The following is a 16,666-nucleotide window of genomic DNA, read 5'->3' as shown; positions in this document are numbered from 1 at the left end:
CTATTCCTGGGTCATAGGGGAGTTCTATTGTTAATTTTTTTGAGGAACTTCCACACTGTTTTTCAGAGGGGCTGCAGCAGTTCCCATTCCCACCAACAGTGTAGGAGGGTGCACATTTCTCCACATCGTTGCCAGCATCTGTAATCTCCTGATTTTTCATTTTAGCCACTCTGACTGGCATGAGGTGGTATCTCAGTGTGGTTTTGATTTGTATTCCCCTGATGGTGAGGGAGTACTATGAAAAATTATATGCCAACAAATTAGACAACTTAGAAGAAATGGTCAAATTCGTAAACACACACTCACTCCCAAAATTCACGCAGGAAGAGATAGAGAATCTGAACAGACCCATAACTAGTGAAGAAATTCAATCAGTTATCAAAATCTCCCAACAAATTAGAGCCCTGGGCCAGATCGCTTCCATGAGGAATTCTACTAGACATTTAAAATACAATTAATACCCATTCTTCTCAAGCTATTCTAAAAAAATAGAAATTGAAGGAAAACTTCCAGACTCATTCTATGAAGCCAGCATCACTTTCATTCCCAAGTCAGACAGAGATCCAGCAAAAAAAGGGAACTACAGGCCAATATCCTTGATGAATACGGATGCAAAAATCCTCAACAAGATACTTGCAAATCTAATGCAACATGATCAAGTGGGATTCTTTCCTGTGTTACAGGGTTGGTTCAATTTTCGCAAATTGATCCACCATGATCAAGTGGGATTCATTCCTGGGTTACAGGGCTGGTTCAGTATTCGCAAATCAATCAATGTGATACATCACATCAATAAAAGAAAAGATAAAAACCATATGATCCTGTCGATAGATGCAGAAAAAGCATTTGACAAAATACAGCATACCTTCTTAATAAAGACCCTCGAGAAAGTAGGGATAGAAGGAACCTACTTAAACATCATCAAAGCCGCCTATGAGAAGCCCTCAGCTAACATCATCCTCAATGGGGAAAAACTGAGAGCTATCCCCTTGAGATCAGGAACACGACAGGGATGTCCACTCTCACCACTGTTGTTTAACATAGTGCTGGAAGTCCTAGCATCAGCCATCAGACAACAAAAGGAAATCAAAGGCATCAGAATTGGCAAAGAAGAAGTCAAACTTTCACTTTTCATATATTTTTTTAAATTCATCTGTTCTTTTTTATTTTGTCTATTTTGATAACAAAAATTATTAGTATAACTAATATGTTTTTATACCTTGACTTGCTTTGTGGGTTTGCATTTCAAACTGATAATAACAATGAATTAAATGGATGTCATCTTTATGGATAGAAATAGAAAATTGTTCAGCACTTTCCAGACATTTCAAAAAATTGCACAAAATTAGTCTTGTCTTTTAAGCATTTAATTCAGACCAACTAAAAATGGAATTCAAAAAACACATACAAGTTTAACATGCCATAAAATAAAGGTACATGCACTTCTTTTGTAGGAGTACACACACACACACACACACACACACACACACACACACCATGCAGAAAGACCTGTGAGAATCCATTGACGATATCCTATTGTTAGAGTTACTTTTCCCAACTACAGCAAAATCTGTGAGTTTTGGAAAACCTTTGACCGCACAGTAATAACATTCAGTTTTCTCATATTCACTATTCCAAATATTAACATCAGTCAGCTAACACATCGCTGTAATTCTCTCACCCCTTCTACAACTAATGATTTCCTGTAAGAAAGATATAGATAGATATAGTTTATTATAGAAAATTCAAGATGAAGAAAGTGTTTTTGGCAGGGATACAAAAGCTAATTTTGGAATTCTTTGGTTTTTACAATAAGCATCCAAGTAATGATATTCTTTTGTTGGATGTTGAGACTGAGACTTTCCAAGCAAGATCATAGCTCATGGAATAATGGTAGAAATGATCAACTGATATACATAAAAGCTAAATTTTTGCTAAAGGAATTCATCTTCAAATAAATATAGATGGATAAGGCAAAGAAGAAAGCTCTGCATATTCAAGAGTTAAAATTAATGATGCCTGTGAATCTTAACATTCAGTTTCATTTAGTCAAAATACAAAAGCTTGGGGCACTTGGGTGGCTCAGTCGGATAAACGTCCAGCGTTGGCTCAGGTCATGATCTCAGGGCTCATGGGTTTGGGACCTGTGTCTGTCTCTGTGCTCATAGCTCAGAGCCTGGGACCTGCTTCAGATTCTGTCTCCATCTCTTTCTGCCCCTCCTCACTCACACACTGTCTTTCTCTCTCTCTCAAATATAAATAACATTAAAAATTTTGAAATACAAAAGCTAACACAAATTTATGGAATTACCAGGTCATGGATTTTAAAACCATTAGTCACTTCCATGATCACTCTTATTGTGATTCTGTGGCCTGTGATAATCCATTTATAAACATTGTACTCTAACAAAGGGGAAAATAAATTTTTGAATTTACAAATAAGTAATATAATATTGATAACTAAAAAATATATATTTTTGTAATTTGATTATCATTCAAAAAATATCTTTCATATATACTTCAATCTGTCTTGATACTGAGAATTAATATTTAATAAGATATTATTATTTATTTGCAAAAAAAGAGTATTAATTTTTAAAAGATATTTTGCAACATACTTATGGGCTTAGGAGTACATTGAAATTATGTGGGCTCATTGTATTTTTAAGAGAATTATGGACTCATTCTGAATTTGCAAGTTTTTCTAGACTGTGGCTTTCTATCATCTATTTAATGGCATGCTTGAGTGTCTGACCAAACCAAGCTCTTTTGTTACTATTCCATTCACCCATTCTTCAGAAGTTACCTCAATGACATTGAGAGAGACAAAGAGTGAGAAGAATATATATATATATATATATATTTTTAAAGGAACAGAGATACTATATAAAATACAAGTGACAAAAAGTAAAAATGAATCACATGATATACAAAGTTTAGTCTTTCAATAGACATGTCCATGGCACTGAGCAGAGAAATTGCATAATAAGAGAAACGGATATTTATTTAGATCTTTCTGCACTTGGAAGATTTCAGTTCAGTTTACTTGTAGCTTCAATTATTGTCACAGACAAGAAATTAAGTTGTTACTAAATTTATTAAGAGTAATTATAGATTTAGGTTATATGCTCTAAAGCAAAATGCATGTGTCCCATCCTACTTTTAAATTACTATAGTTCTACACTACTTTTCTCCCTAATACAATGTACTTCAATTCAGAACATGCAATAATTTTCTAAAACAACATAAACAACATAAACAACATAAGAGGAAAGTGTTTTTGAATATCTAAAGCCCTTAAAATTAATTTGTGTAGTTAATTTAGTTAAAAATCAACAATTCCCTCAATATATTTAGTTAATACTCTGAGTTCTGTAAGGCACAATTAAATTTAAGTTCAAGCCTGTTGTTTTTATAAAGATTACATTAGACCCCTAATTTTATGTCCATGGATGCTATATTTCCAGTGTCTCATTTAGTGCATAATGTGATGCTTTACTCCCTCTGACAATTCTTAACTGTATTGTTTATCAGCATAACCCTTCATGGAACAAAATATTTTAAAATTCTTCATTTGGCTTTTTGTGCTAATTGTGATTGGTTTTATGTAGTGGAAACTAAAGTATCTTAATAGGAACATATTATTAGAGATGATTATGCAATTTTCCAGAATTTAATGGTTAAAAGCTATTCAATACCAAAAACATGTAGCTGAAAAACAAATGATGGAAAACCTAATACAATATTATCATACTAAAGGATCTTTAATTTAATAATAATTCTGTCTATTATTTTTTGGTAAAAAAGAGAGAGAATACTGTTAAATATTTCACATTGAAGAAGTAGATAGTTTCAGTTTGAATGGCTAAACTTGTATCTAAATTGAAACAATGATAAGAAAGGACATTTATTTTACTAAACTTGATACTCCATCACTTAAATAATTACACATCATGGCATATCATATTAATAAGTGATATACACTGAAATTCAAATAACTAAGTTTTAAAAATTAATATATTGACTTTTAACACAATTATAATATAAATTAATATTGCAAAATGAGAATAGTTTATTATGCACAACAGTTATTTTACATAACCTTAAAAGCAATTATTTCTTTCAAATGTTTCTGTTCTTAACAACATTTGATCATGAACTGGGTGTTTACGAAATAGTTTAGGACTTCAGGATGCTATCTGAATTTGTTTAAAACGATGAGATTGTGTGTCATGCAGTGATTACTTGGATGTAAAATATCTAAAATTATAAGCCAATGTGGCATGTAGAGTATATGATTCAGGAAAAGCCAGTTATTATTGTTCCCCCAAATATGCTTATTAACTCCTTCAGGCCACTTAATTTTATTTAATACTTTTTTAAAAAAATTCTGTACCTATACTTTTTTTAAAATTCTGTTTACAGCTAAAACAGAGTCATATAAAGGAAAGACAAATCAAAGAACTGGAGAAGGGAGGGTCAATTTACATAAGGAGCCTGGGGACCCTTTTGGAGTGAGGGTGTTTATAACATTTTAGCATGCCTATGACCAAAATCCAAAAGCAGGAGAAAATAATAAGAATTGCAAAGGGTAATAATTCACAGGAAAGGAGTGATCCTGAGGTAATGACATGAGCTATAGAAAAAGAGGGATCAGTCTCTGCCAGCTGTGAAGCTTTGTATCAGTCTTTATTTCAGGCAACATGGAGGAACTGAGATCAATCTTGCCTACCTGGATCCCTCTCTCTAGGAGTTGAGATCCATAGTAGATCCATACAGGAGAACATGGGGACATTATTCCAAGACCACGTAGAATGAGGCATCCTAGGCAACATATAGGTAGACCTTCATGGATGAGGTAGCACTAAAAAGATGAGTAAGCTTTAAACTTGTAGAGATGCTGTATAAGACATAATACTGAGGTTTATGATTGAAAGCGAGTTGTGAAGATAAAAGAATATTTTAAGATCTGATTACTGGGGTGCCTGGGTGGCTCTGACTTCAGCTCAGGTCATGATCTCACAGTTGTGGGTTCCAGGCTCACGTTGGGCTCTGTACTGATAGCTAGCTCAGAGCCTGGAGCCTGTCTTCGGATTTTGTGTCTCCCTCTCTCTCTGACCCTCCCCTGCTCATGCTGTCTCTATCTCTCTCTCAGAAATAAATAAAACGTTAAAAAAATTTTAAAGAAAGATCTGATTACCAATATCTTTTTGAATATTCCTTTAAATCTGTTAGGATTCTTCTCCTTCCCTGTAACTATTTTCCCATATAATCTTTTATTATATATAATATATATATATAATTTCATTCCTTCTAATATCTGCTTTTAGAACCACATCATAAATGTTTTCTTAGAATGTTTTTATCTTACTTGAATTACTCCTTTGAATATTTTTTTCCAAAAATTATAAATAAGATTTTCTTTGTTTGAAGTTTACTTTAGCATAATTCTCATTATCTAACCTATGGAGTAAGATCCAATAATGAAAAGTAGCATTCTTGGACCCCCAGACTGTCCCTAATACTTTATTAGATTCTTCTTGATATCGAGAAATAAATTCCACAAAAGAAAGGAAAACAGGAATGAATTTTTAACATCATTTAAAAGATGAGATCAGTAAGCTTCAAAAAGTTTAAGTACTTTCCTAAATGTTTGAGCCAAACAGATCTCCCCAGTACCAAAACCCATGCGTGCCTCCAACAGATTCAGAAAAGCTACAGAGACTAAGGCTTTATTTCCTGGCCTTTTCAAAGTATGTCTGTTTGACAGCATTTTAAAGTTGAAGGTACTTACAGTTTAAATTGAGTAAGTAGAGGAAGGAATGAATCTATTTTTACATATCACTCTATGAACATCGGAAGTCAATCTGCTAGAATATTGCTTCTAAAGATAAACAATGAGCTAAATTATTTGAATAAACACTTTGCTCTGGAGAGGTCAAAATACTGAAACTGATTACCCAGCAGGCTACCTTTCTTTTTCTTTTTTTCTTTTTCAAAGCATTTTGTCTTGTAATATTTGTCCTTCAGGAAACTATGTGTTTAATATTTAGTCTATTTAATATTTTAACTCTGAGCTATTGTTCACTGAGGCAGAAATTTGGATATTGAAGTCATGCAGCTAAATCCTATTAGAAGGCTAAAGAATCTACTTAAAATTTCAGAATGTTGATCTGGGCCATTTGCAGTGAATTGCAATGAAGCAGAAAATGCATTTTAGAGTTTGCTGTATTAAAGATAATGGAACTACTTTGCTCAAGAATAAAGAGATAATTTAAATATAATTTTTTTGTTTCATATACAATCTCATTATATGTTTTAAAGTAACTTGTATTATATAATGCTTATCTCTGAAGTTTTAATGTGACTATGACATTTCATTAGTTTCAAATGCCTATTCCCCAGATTTATTATTACACACTTCCCACTCCCCAACCACCATTTCTGTGGAACTACATTTTCTTTCTGTTGTTTTTCTGACTTCTGCCTGGAAGACAGTTGTTGACCTCTCACTGATCTGTCAGTGCTTTGCTGTGACAGCTGTCACATATTCACAGCTCTCTTTTGAATGCTTTGTTTGTACAATATCTCTTTTTCCTTGCTTTTTTAAAAAATTTGAATTCAAGTTAGTTAACATATAGTGCGGTATTGGTTTCATGAGTAGAATTTAGTGATTCATCACTTACATATAACACACCAGTGCTCATCAAACAAGTGCCCTCCTTAATGTACAATATCTTGTCCTTCACTATTTTCCACATATTTGATGCCACTATATCAGCTTAATCTGTTGGTCGTGTGAATTAAATTAGCTCTTCTACACATACTTAAAAAGAAGAAGTAAAAGAAAAAGACAAGATAACCAACCCATAAGAGAGGCTTGGAGAAATATTACTTGTGGATTTTAAAGGTAAAAATTAGAGATTTTTCTCAGTGCTTGGTTGATGGGAATTTTGCATACTAATTATAGCTTCATTTAGCTTTGCCATGCATCTAATCTCAAGGATAGTACAAAAGTGTACATATGCTTTTGAAGAATTCATAAACAGTAATAAAAACATAATACCATAAGGATTTGTTTTTATTTTATATACAAGAAGCCTGAGAAGAGTCCAAAATGTATTTTAAGACATTTTCTGAAATGAGCATTTGAAGTTTGCCTTTCAGTTTTTATGTCATCTAATCAACCAATATTTTTTTATGAAGCTTCCCTAGTGATAAATTAAATGGACAAGCCACAGTTTATCTCTGCTGCTACAGTTTATCTATCACCAGGTGCATCTCACATCCCCGTGAGGTAAACTAAGCTTCATTTATTCAAATGTATTTATAATGTATGTTGTGTGTGTATATGTGCTAAATGCAGTGTCATAGAGGTTAACAAAAAAGAATCACTGGTCCTCAAGAAGCCTATGATTTAGTGGGATATTTTCATAGATTTTACTCAATGTATTTTGTTTCTACATTTTTTTATAGTGTTTCTCAAAAATACACATCTATTTGTTATAGTCTGTGTTTCCGTATTATAACCTTCACCTTTCCAAACTATTTTCTCTCTTTTCATCATGTGAACTGAAACCGTGTACTACATTCAGCCTATGTCTGTGTTTCGTGTATTGTATAGTTTGTGTTTCTGTATTGTAACCTTTTCCTTTCCAAACTATTTCCTCTCTTTTTATAATGTGAACCAAAACTATGTACTCCACTCAGTCTATATCTACATTAACGTGGTTTACTCTAGCAGTCTTTACAAATACCATTCTACTTTCTTTATCAACATGATTTATGACTTTGCTATTCCAGGAAACTCTTGCCCATGTACATAAATGTTGCTCATTTTATTGCTTATCTCAGGAACTTCCCCAAACTCTATTTCAGTAAACATCAAAAAGGTCCATATATATAGCATCACATGATTAAGTCTAATTTTTTTTTCAAATATTATCAAGTTAAGTATTATTTTTGGAAAGCCAGGATTTAACAACTTGTAGGCCCCTGGAGAGTCAGTCAAGCTATCTTTATCACTATGGCCCAAACTCTTTAATACAAAAACAGCACTTTCCTTTGTAAGCTCATGGACATCTGGCTTGAATGTCTTTCAGAACATTATATGTATAGTTACTTAATTTTGTTGGGTCCAAGTTTTTATATATGTATGTTAATTTTGTGTTTTTGAATTCAAAAAGAAAAAAAAGATTCCTCTATTAAAAAAAAAAAAAAGGTTGAGTTAACAAGAAACACCCTTTACCACAAAAATCCTTTAATTATCAAATCAGATGTGAAAACTACTTTATGTCAAGGACACTGTTTGTTTCTCTCTGTCCTTGTCTTTTGTAGTGAAGGTCTATAAGAATAAAGTACATTGGGGAGAAGACAGAAATAGACTTCAACAAGCCTACTCTTCAAACATGGTGATTGAAAAACTCAAAAGTTTTTTTATACCAGCATTCCCAGTCAAACTTGACCTAAGCTCACTTAGCAAAATTTATAGAGTTTCTGTAATCTTGTTTTGTTTTGTCTGTGAACATATGAATCTGGGAGAAATCACTTTAATAATACATTCTTTCTGAAAGAAAATGAAAATTAATTAGGTAAACAGTTGAAAGTGGCCCAAGAGTCTCAAGACAGGAAGTCATAAGCAACTTGTTTAGTGATGTTTAAATGTGTGTTTCTAAGTTTTATTCTATGCTCCTTCCAGAATCAACTGCTAATATAATTATACTATAACACATATTTCTATACTTAGCTTTTAAATGTTTTAAATTCACCATTGATAATTTAAAATTACACTTGCCAGGGACACCTGGGTGACTCAGTCAGTTAAGTATCAGCTCTTGATTTTGGCTCTGGTCATGATTTCACAGTTCAAGCCCCACTTGGGGGGGATTCTCCCTCTCACTCTCTCTCTGCCCCTCCTTGTTCATATTCTTTCTCTCCCCCAACTTTTCTCTATCAAAAGTGAAGAAACATTGTAAAAATAAAATAAAATAAAATAAAATTATAGTGGCCAATTTGGAAAACTTGGTAGATACAAACTATTGCTTAGGAGGTAATTTAGAACTTAGGGAGCAAATTTTCAAATATTAAATGCAAATGTTTATTTCATATGATGGTCTATGTTACTTGAAAAACTGTAAAATATAATATTTTTATTAGAGTCAGAAAGTTATAAAATGGTTGTCACAAAAGAAGTCTGGAATATTTTATCATCCCTCCAAAAACCCCACATATAGTATCTGGCCTTACTACCCCCAAAAAAACAGACTCCCCTAGCCCTTAAGCAACTGCTAATCTACTTCCATCTTAATAGAGTTGCCCATTTTGGATACTTGATAAAAATGAAATCATATAGTGTGCAGTTTCTTGTTACTATTTGCTTTTTGTATAGCATGTTTTTAAGATTCACCTGTGTTGTAACATGTACTTCATTTCTTTTCACTGAATAATATTTCAGTCTATTCATCAGTACTTGGATATTTGTGTTGGTTCCACTTTTGGGTTATTAGTCAAATTTTGCTATAAACATTTGTGTGTAATTGTGCAGATATGTGTTACATATGTTTTAATTTCTCTTGGGCTTATAGTTAGGAAGGGATTTTCTGGGTCTTATGGTAACTCTACCATCTTGAGAACTAAAAACCTATTTTCCAAAATGTTTAAAGCCTTTTACATCCCAAAGTAATGCATAAGCATTCCCATTTCTCAACACCCTCAGTAAGATTTGTTGTGGTCTGCCTTTTTTATTATATCCATTCAAATCTGTGTAAAATGTTATTTTATTGTGGTACAATTTGCATTCTCTTAATGATTAATGATGATGAGTATCTTTTCATGTCTTTGTCCTTTGCACATCTTTTTGGGAAAAATTCCTATTCAAATTATTTGCCCATTTTTCTAACGAGGTAATATGTCTTGTATTATTGAATAGGAAGAGTTCTTTATTTGGGGCCCCTTAAGAAAGTCATTTTATTTTTTTAAAAATAAACTCTACCGCCAAATGGAGCTGGAACTCAGGGCCCCAAGATCAAGGTTTCACAGGCTCTACTGACTGAGCCAGCCAGGCAACCCATAGAAAGTCACTTTAGAATCTGTACTTCTTCCTTATAGTTTTATGTACTCAAACTTATGTCTACATATATTTCATTTGTAGATATGTTTCCTATAGGGTCCCTATAGGATCAAAATAACCATATTCATTTGCTCTTTCCTGGAGAAATCATCAATTTATATAGGCTTTTATGGTGCAGGAAATCTTTTGAGATTCTCACTTATTTTCACAAGTTTTCAACTGTAGCTTCAAGGACGTTAAATTTCCATGGTTCTCTTAGCCAGAAGAGAGATAATCTTCCTTATTCTAATGAGGTCTAAGACCAATTCCATCTATCCACTTAATGTTTTATCTCCTATTGGGCATGTTGCTTTCACAAGAAAACTGTGATTTTGTCAAAGTCAAGTGGGTTACCTAGGATAAGATTTAGCCTAGGAAGTTAAACCCTTATTCTAAAAGACCATAAGCTGTTTAAAACTTGCTGAGCCTGTAACTAGGAAACAATTAAGAGGATTCATGTATCTTAATCACTGTTGCTGACAATGAATCCCAAATGATCTTAAATTACCACACCCCACTGTATAAGTAAACCATGTTCTCAGAAACTGCAACTCTTGAGAGAAAACTGACAGAAATAGCCCTTTAAGGGTTAAAAGAAGCTTGTTGTTCACTTTCCTTTTTCCTCAGCATCAGGAATATATTCACTTTTGGGGCACTTGGGTGGCTCAGTTGGTTTACCCTTTGACTTTGGCCTAGGTCATGATCTTGCCATTCCTGAGTCTGAGCCCCATGTGGGGTTGGTTCTGTGCTGACTGCTCAGAGCTTGATCCTGTTTCAGATTCTGTGTCTTCCTTTCTCTCTCTGTCCCTTCCCCACTCACACTCTGTCTCTCTCTTTTTCTCAAAAATAAATAAACATTTAAAAAGTATTTTTAAAAAAAGAATATATCCGGGGCGCCTGGGTGGCTTAGTCGGTTGGGCGTCCGACTTTCACTTAGGTCATGATCTCGCGGTTCGCGGGTTCGAGCCCCTCGTCGGGCTCTGTGCTGACTGTCAGCTCAGAGCCTGGAGCCTATTTCAGAGTCTGTGTCTCCCTCTCTCTGACCCTCCCCTGCTCACGCTGTCTCTCTCTCTCTCTCCTAGAAATAAATAAAAACATTAAAAAAAAAAAAGAGTATATCCACTTGATCCCAGATTTCACCTTATCCATTCTGCCTATCAAATTTATGTACAACAGTTAGTCATTTTAGTCATTCTCCTAGTATGCTGACCTTACTTGCTCCTCTTTTCATTGCCCATTATCATAAAAATCCAAACATGGGTAGGTACACTCTTCTATTTTTCCCTGCTTGCAATTTAATAGCTTAGTTTTATTAGAATAAATCATGATGTTTGACAAACAAGCACTACTATTACTTCATCATCACTAACACCAAAATGGTAAAAGGGAAATTTATATTACTGGTCTTCATGAATTTTTACTTTCATGGTCCACGATAGAATCATGAATAAACATAAAACCCCCTCACACACCTTTAAGTGAATGACTAACATTTTCCTACATTTATATAAATTCTGAAGATGTAATATCTGGCATATTGTATAGTAAATTATGAATTAAATAAGATTTTATTAATACTTTAGTACAGCAGATTATCTTGTTCAATGTTCAGAAAATGTCTACCATAAGAACTAATTGGCAAGGCCAGCTTCCATAATCAAACCAATTAGCTAAATCAGACTTCCTTTCTGTCAGAAAACATCTTACTTCATTTTTTAGTTCAAATAGAAATGTTAATACGTGCTTGGTTGGTAAGCACGTTAACTTCTGAATTCTGATTATAATATAGCTATCTACTATCTAAAGCATGGAGTCTTGCTGTGATGTTGCCATTTTTATGAAATCAATTACCATCTCTCTCAATATTTCTCCCTTAGCTCTAATTGGAAAATTATTTATAAGCACATTGCTTCTTTGTGTCCCAGATAGGTCCAGAGATGCATCATGTTAAGTTTGAGAATAAGTGTGTGGAATTTCCTGTTTATTTTTCTTTTATCTTGTTTTTTGTAGAAAGAGAAATGTCCTTGTGAATGAAGAGTTAGGAAAGCAGAATTGGTAAAGGCAACACTTCAAGCAGATCTCTTTTAGGAAAGAGTATTGAGATTCTGGAAATTTATTCGCTTGAAAGTACCTCTGCTAACCTACTACCTTAAAAATGTTGGATTTATCTTGAGGCGCCTGGCTGTTTCAGTTTGTTAAGTGTCATACTTCGGCTCAGGTTACGATTATGGATACATCAAAAATGATTATTTTGAGCCTCTACTCTCCTCAAATCTCTACCACCAATGGTGACTCTTTTCTATATAAATTTCATGTTAATTTATTTTGGATATATATTTTAAATGTATAACTTAAGTTCAATGGAATATGTTTTGTATAATAACTATTATCATTTAAAATTATCTTTAAATATCTCTTCTCTTACTTGCCATACATAAATTTATAATTTAATATCCAGAATAAACAGATTCCATAGTTTTTAAAAATTTTTTAAATGTTTTATTTATTTCTGAAAGAGAGAGAGAGAGACAACGTGAGCAGGGGAGGGTCAGAGAGAGAGGGAGACACAGAATCGGAAGCAGGCTCCAGGCTCTGAGCTGTCAGTACAGAGCCCAACGCGGGGCTCAAACCCACGAACCATGAGATCATGACCTGAGTCAAAGTCAGATGTTTATAACCAACTGAGCCACCCAGGCGCCCCATATTCCATAGTTTTAAAGTTTGAATAGTTATATATATTCCTTTTTCTATTAAAAATATATTTTTCATTCCATTTTACACTTTCCAAAGGGCCTAGAAGAACACAGCCCCTCTCTCAGAAAGTTATACCAAGAAATGCTTGCTTTACATTATTTTATAAAAGAAAAAAGATTGAGATACAAGATATTAAGTGAGATATTGGGCCATATTTTGAGTAAAGGTGAAACTAAATCCACATAGATCATATTCCTCCACCTAGTACAGTACATCCAAGAATTCTTTCTATAACAAAAGAGGAATTTTCATAGTACATCTTCTAAAGTTAATTAATGCCATTGGAGGATGGGTAAAATTTATTGGCCAGAACTGAAATTTTATGACCTACTGAATTCCACTGAGGGATTAGAAAACCCCAAGACTATTAAAGCATAAAGTATTTAATAGAACACATAAAGAAAAAAAATTCTGAAAGAAGTTTATATAAGAAAAGAACGTACTCTAGTAATAAGTTAGATGTTTACCAATAACTAAGAAAATAAAGATTTCAGTAAAGCCAAGCTAGTAGTGATCTTAATTTCTTTGAGGTAAATATTTAATAAAATGCATATGTGCATTTTTATTGCTAGCTTGCAAAATTGTTAATGGGAAGTGGGTTAAGCTATGATATCAGCTGAGTGTGGTAGATACCAAAATAAGAGTGGTTTAAAAACTCTAAGATAATTCATCTGCTATATAAAATTTTAAGCTAGTAAGGCAGTCAGCTTCATGAAGTCATCTGGAGTCCAGCTCCCTTTCTATTGTAACTTCACAATCTCAATGGAATGTCTCTCATTCCCACAGTACAAGATGGCTGACCACCTGGTGCTCACAGCAACCCATGGGAGGCAAAAAGGGGAAATAAAAGGCAGAATTCTACCTACTGAGGAAACAACCAGGAAATTACATGCATTAATCTCATTTATATCCTTTGCCAGAATATAGTCACACCTTGCTGTGATTAAAAAAAAAAAAAAAGACCTGACGCATATGATCTGTATTATGGATAGGTTACGTGCCCAATATAAATTCAGTACTATGGAAAAGGGGGAAAACAGATTTTTAAGTACAACTAGCAGATTCTACTATTTGGAGTGTCTGGTATTAAAGTAAGTTGACAAATATACCAAATCAGAAAAACTATTGTGTGTTAAATATTTTTAAGTATCTGCTTTATTTATTTATGTACTTTTGTATATCTAAAGGATCAGTGACCTATAATAAAAGTTTTCTGAACATGTATTCCAAATATTCAGAAGCAGGGATGTTTAAATTTATTGAAAAAATAATTGTGAATATTGTTTCATTCTCTTTATAAGTAAAATTCTGATTAACAATGTAAGGCCTCTAGTTTATGCCAGAAGAGAAATAACAAAAACATTTTAAGAGAATTTCTTTATTTATATCAAACGATTATATAAATGGTCATAAGGCCTTGAGAAAAAATTGAGATAGAGTGTTAGGACTTGCAACATCACATAAGAAATCTAAAAAATGAAATCAGTGTATTATTTTATTTCTGTTGAATAAATTATTAAATGCATATTTATACTCATATATTCTATTAATTGTATATGGCATCAAAATATGCAATTTTTACCCTTATATACCAATTAAGTGCCTACAATATGCCAAGTATATTGATACATATGTATCAGAAAAAAATTATTACTTTCATAAAGATCTCATTCTATAGAGCGGCTCTTCAATGTAATTATACATTAATCGTGTTAATAAATGCATAACTGCAATTAAATTTGCACTATTAATTAAGGAAACTATTCATATAAATGCATAGAAATAAACCTTAATTAGAATGAGATCAGAGTATTTCTTGAAAGGCTTTTGTTTGGAAGTGATCTTTAAACCTAGATTGGAAAGGCAAGGCAGTGTGAAATAGTTAATGTAAAGGGGCTTTGATAAGAATGCAATGGAAAGAAAAGCATGTTTACTTCCTCAAGTTGGGAGGGAATATGAGAGATCTAAGAAACCAAAAGAACTACGAGGTTTGATTACTAGAGGATGCCATGTGAGATGAAGATAAGGAGGTTGGGGACAGAAACAAGATCACTATAGGCTCTGAAGCCATGTTAGTATATTTTGTTTTCATTTTAAGAAGAAGCATGATTCAACCTGAAAGGCAGCACATATAGGGGTTAAAACCATGGATTCTAGAAATTCCAGCTGTTACTTCATGTGACCTTCATAATTTTTCTTTTCAGTAAAATGAGAATAAAGTATTACCCAGTTTACAGATTTTTGTGGTTGCATGCAGGAGTATAATATTTAATTGGGTAGCAATATTGTGACTATTACTTTTAAATAATAACAATATGATTGGTAAAAATTTGTATTGTGATATTTTTCTGAACAGGTAATAAAATCCTGCATATGATCCAAAGTGCTAAGGTACTCAGATGTTTAATTTTGTTTGTTAAAATGTGTTCTCTTTTTACACTCCCTTTTTCTCAATTTCGCTAGCCCGATGTCAATTTATGTTTTCTTACATATGTAAATTACAGATAAAATAGTAGTTTTTCAACAATTCATGCTACTGAGACATCAGGAGAAGTCATATTGAGTCTATTTTTGATGATTTTAAAGATTAGGACAGTACAGAAGATTAAAGATTCAGTCAACTTCATATATAATGTTTTGCTATCTTTTCAGGGAAAATTATCCAAAGTTGATTATTCTGATTCACACACTTGGTTTTCTCACACACTTGACTTTCATGTTGTGCAGGGAACATTTTCAGTTTAAAGAAACAACTACCTATTTAGACATTGATCATGGGAGCATAACTTGAATTAGAATTTTTAAAAGTTATCCTTAAAAAAGTTTCTAAGTTGCTATGGAGAAGGTAGAGGTGTGGTTTTTTCATTGCATCTTCTTGAAGTAAATACATAAAAAAAAGACACAAAGAATTCTCAAACAGTAATTCAAAGAGACTTCATTATGAAGAAGACACTTTTTTCCTCACATTTAACATCAAATTCTTATAAAATTGAAATTAGAAAGATTATAAATTGGTAAAACAGCAGGATGTTATTTTCTTCATTGATGCCTGATTGGCATTGGGTTGTTAAAAATGAATAATTACTTTGAAGTCAAGATGTAGCTCGCATGTCTTGGCATCCTTCCAAGTCCCAGATGCCCTTCAATGATAAAAGCCAAATCTTTTAGATCCTCTCCAAAGCTGTCATGACTACTTTGTGCTTATACATTGTTAATTTGTTTAATATAGCGATTTATAATATTCAACATTGCTTAAAATCATGAGCAACTGTTATACTTTTTAAAATATATATAAATTTGATAACTATAGTAACATTTAAAACAAAACTATGTTTGCTTTTCTAGAAATACATATTTTATTCATACCTGGGGTTTTCCATGAAATTATCAGGTTACTTTTCATCTCACACAAAGAGATACTAAAACAGTAGTTTTATTTTGGTTTTCAATGCAAAGTAGCCAGCAGTTTGCCAACTACTTAATTTTTTAAAATGTCTGTGCCATGAGAACAAAAGACATGAGAACTCAATTCTAGTTGATATAAGATTCACTGTGTATATTAGATAACAAGCTATTGAGTATATACTTGGCGTTTTAGAATCTTGTCTGATCATTTTTACTTGGAAATGCTGAGTTTACTTGAGAGTATTTGCAAATCTATTCATGTGTGTGTGTGCGTGTGTGTGCGTGCGTGTGCGTTTACTTGTAATATAAAAGAATGTTTCCATTTTGAGAAGAAGCTGTTTTTTTTCCCTGAGAAAATAGGGGGAAAAATGACTTTAGAACTAGGTTCATTGAAACACT

This window comes from Hyaena hyaena, unplaced genomic scaffold (assembly GCF_003009895.1).
Source record: "Hyaena hyaena isolate Hyena2069 unplaced genomic scaffold, ASM300989v1 scaffold_309, whole genome shotgun sequence".
Taxonomy (NCBI): domain Eukaryota; kingdom Metazoa; phylum Chordata; class Mammalia; order Carnivora; family Hyaenidae; genus Hyaena; species Hyaena hyaena.
Note: the sequence above shows the minus strand (reverse complement) of the source record.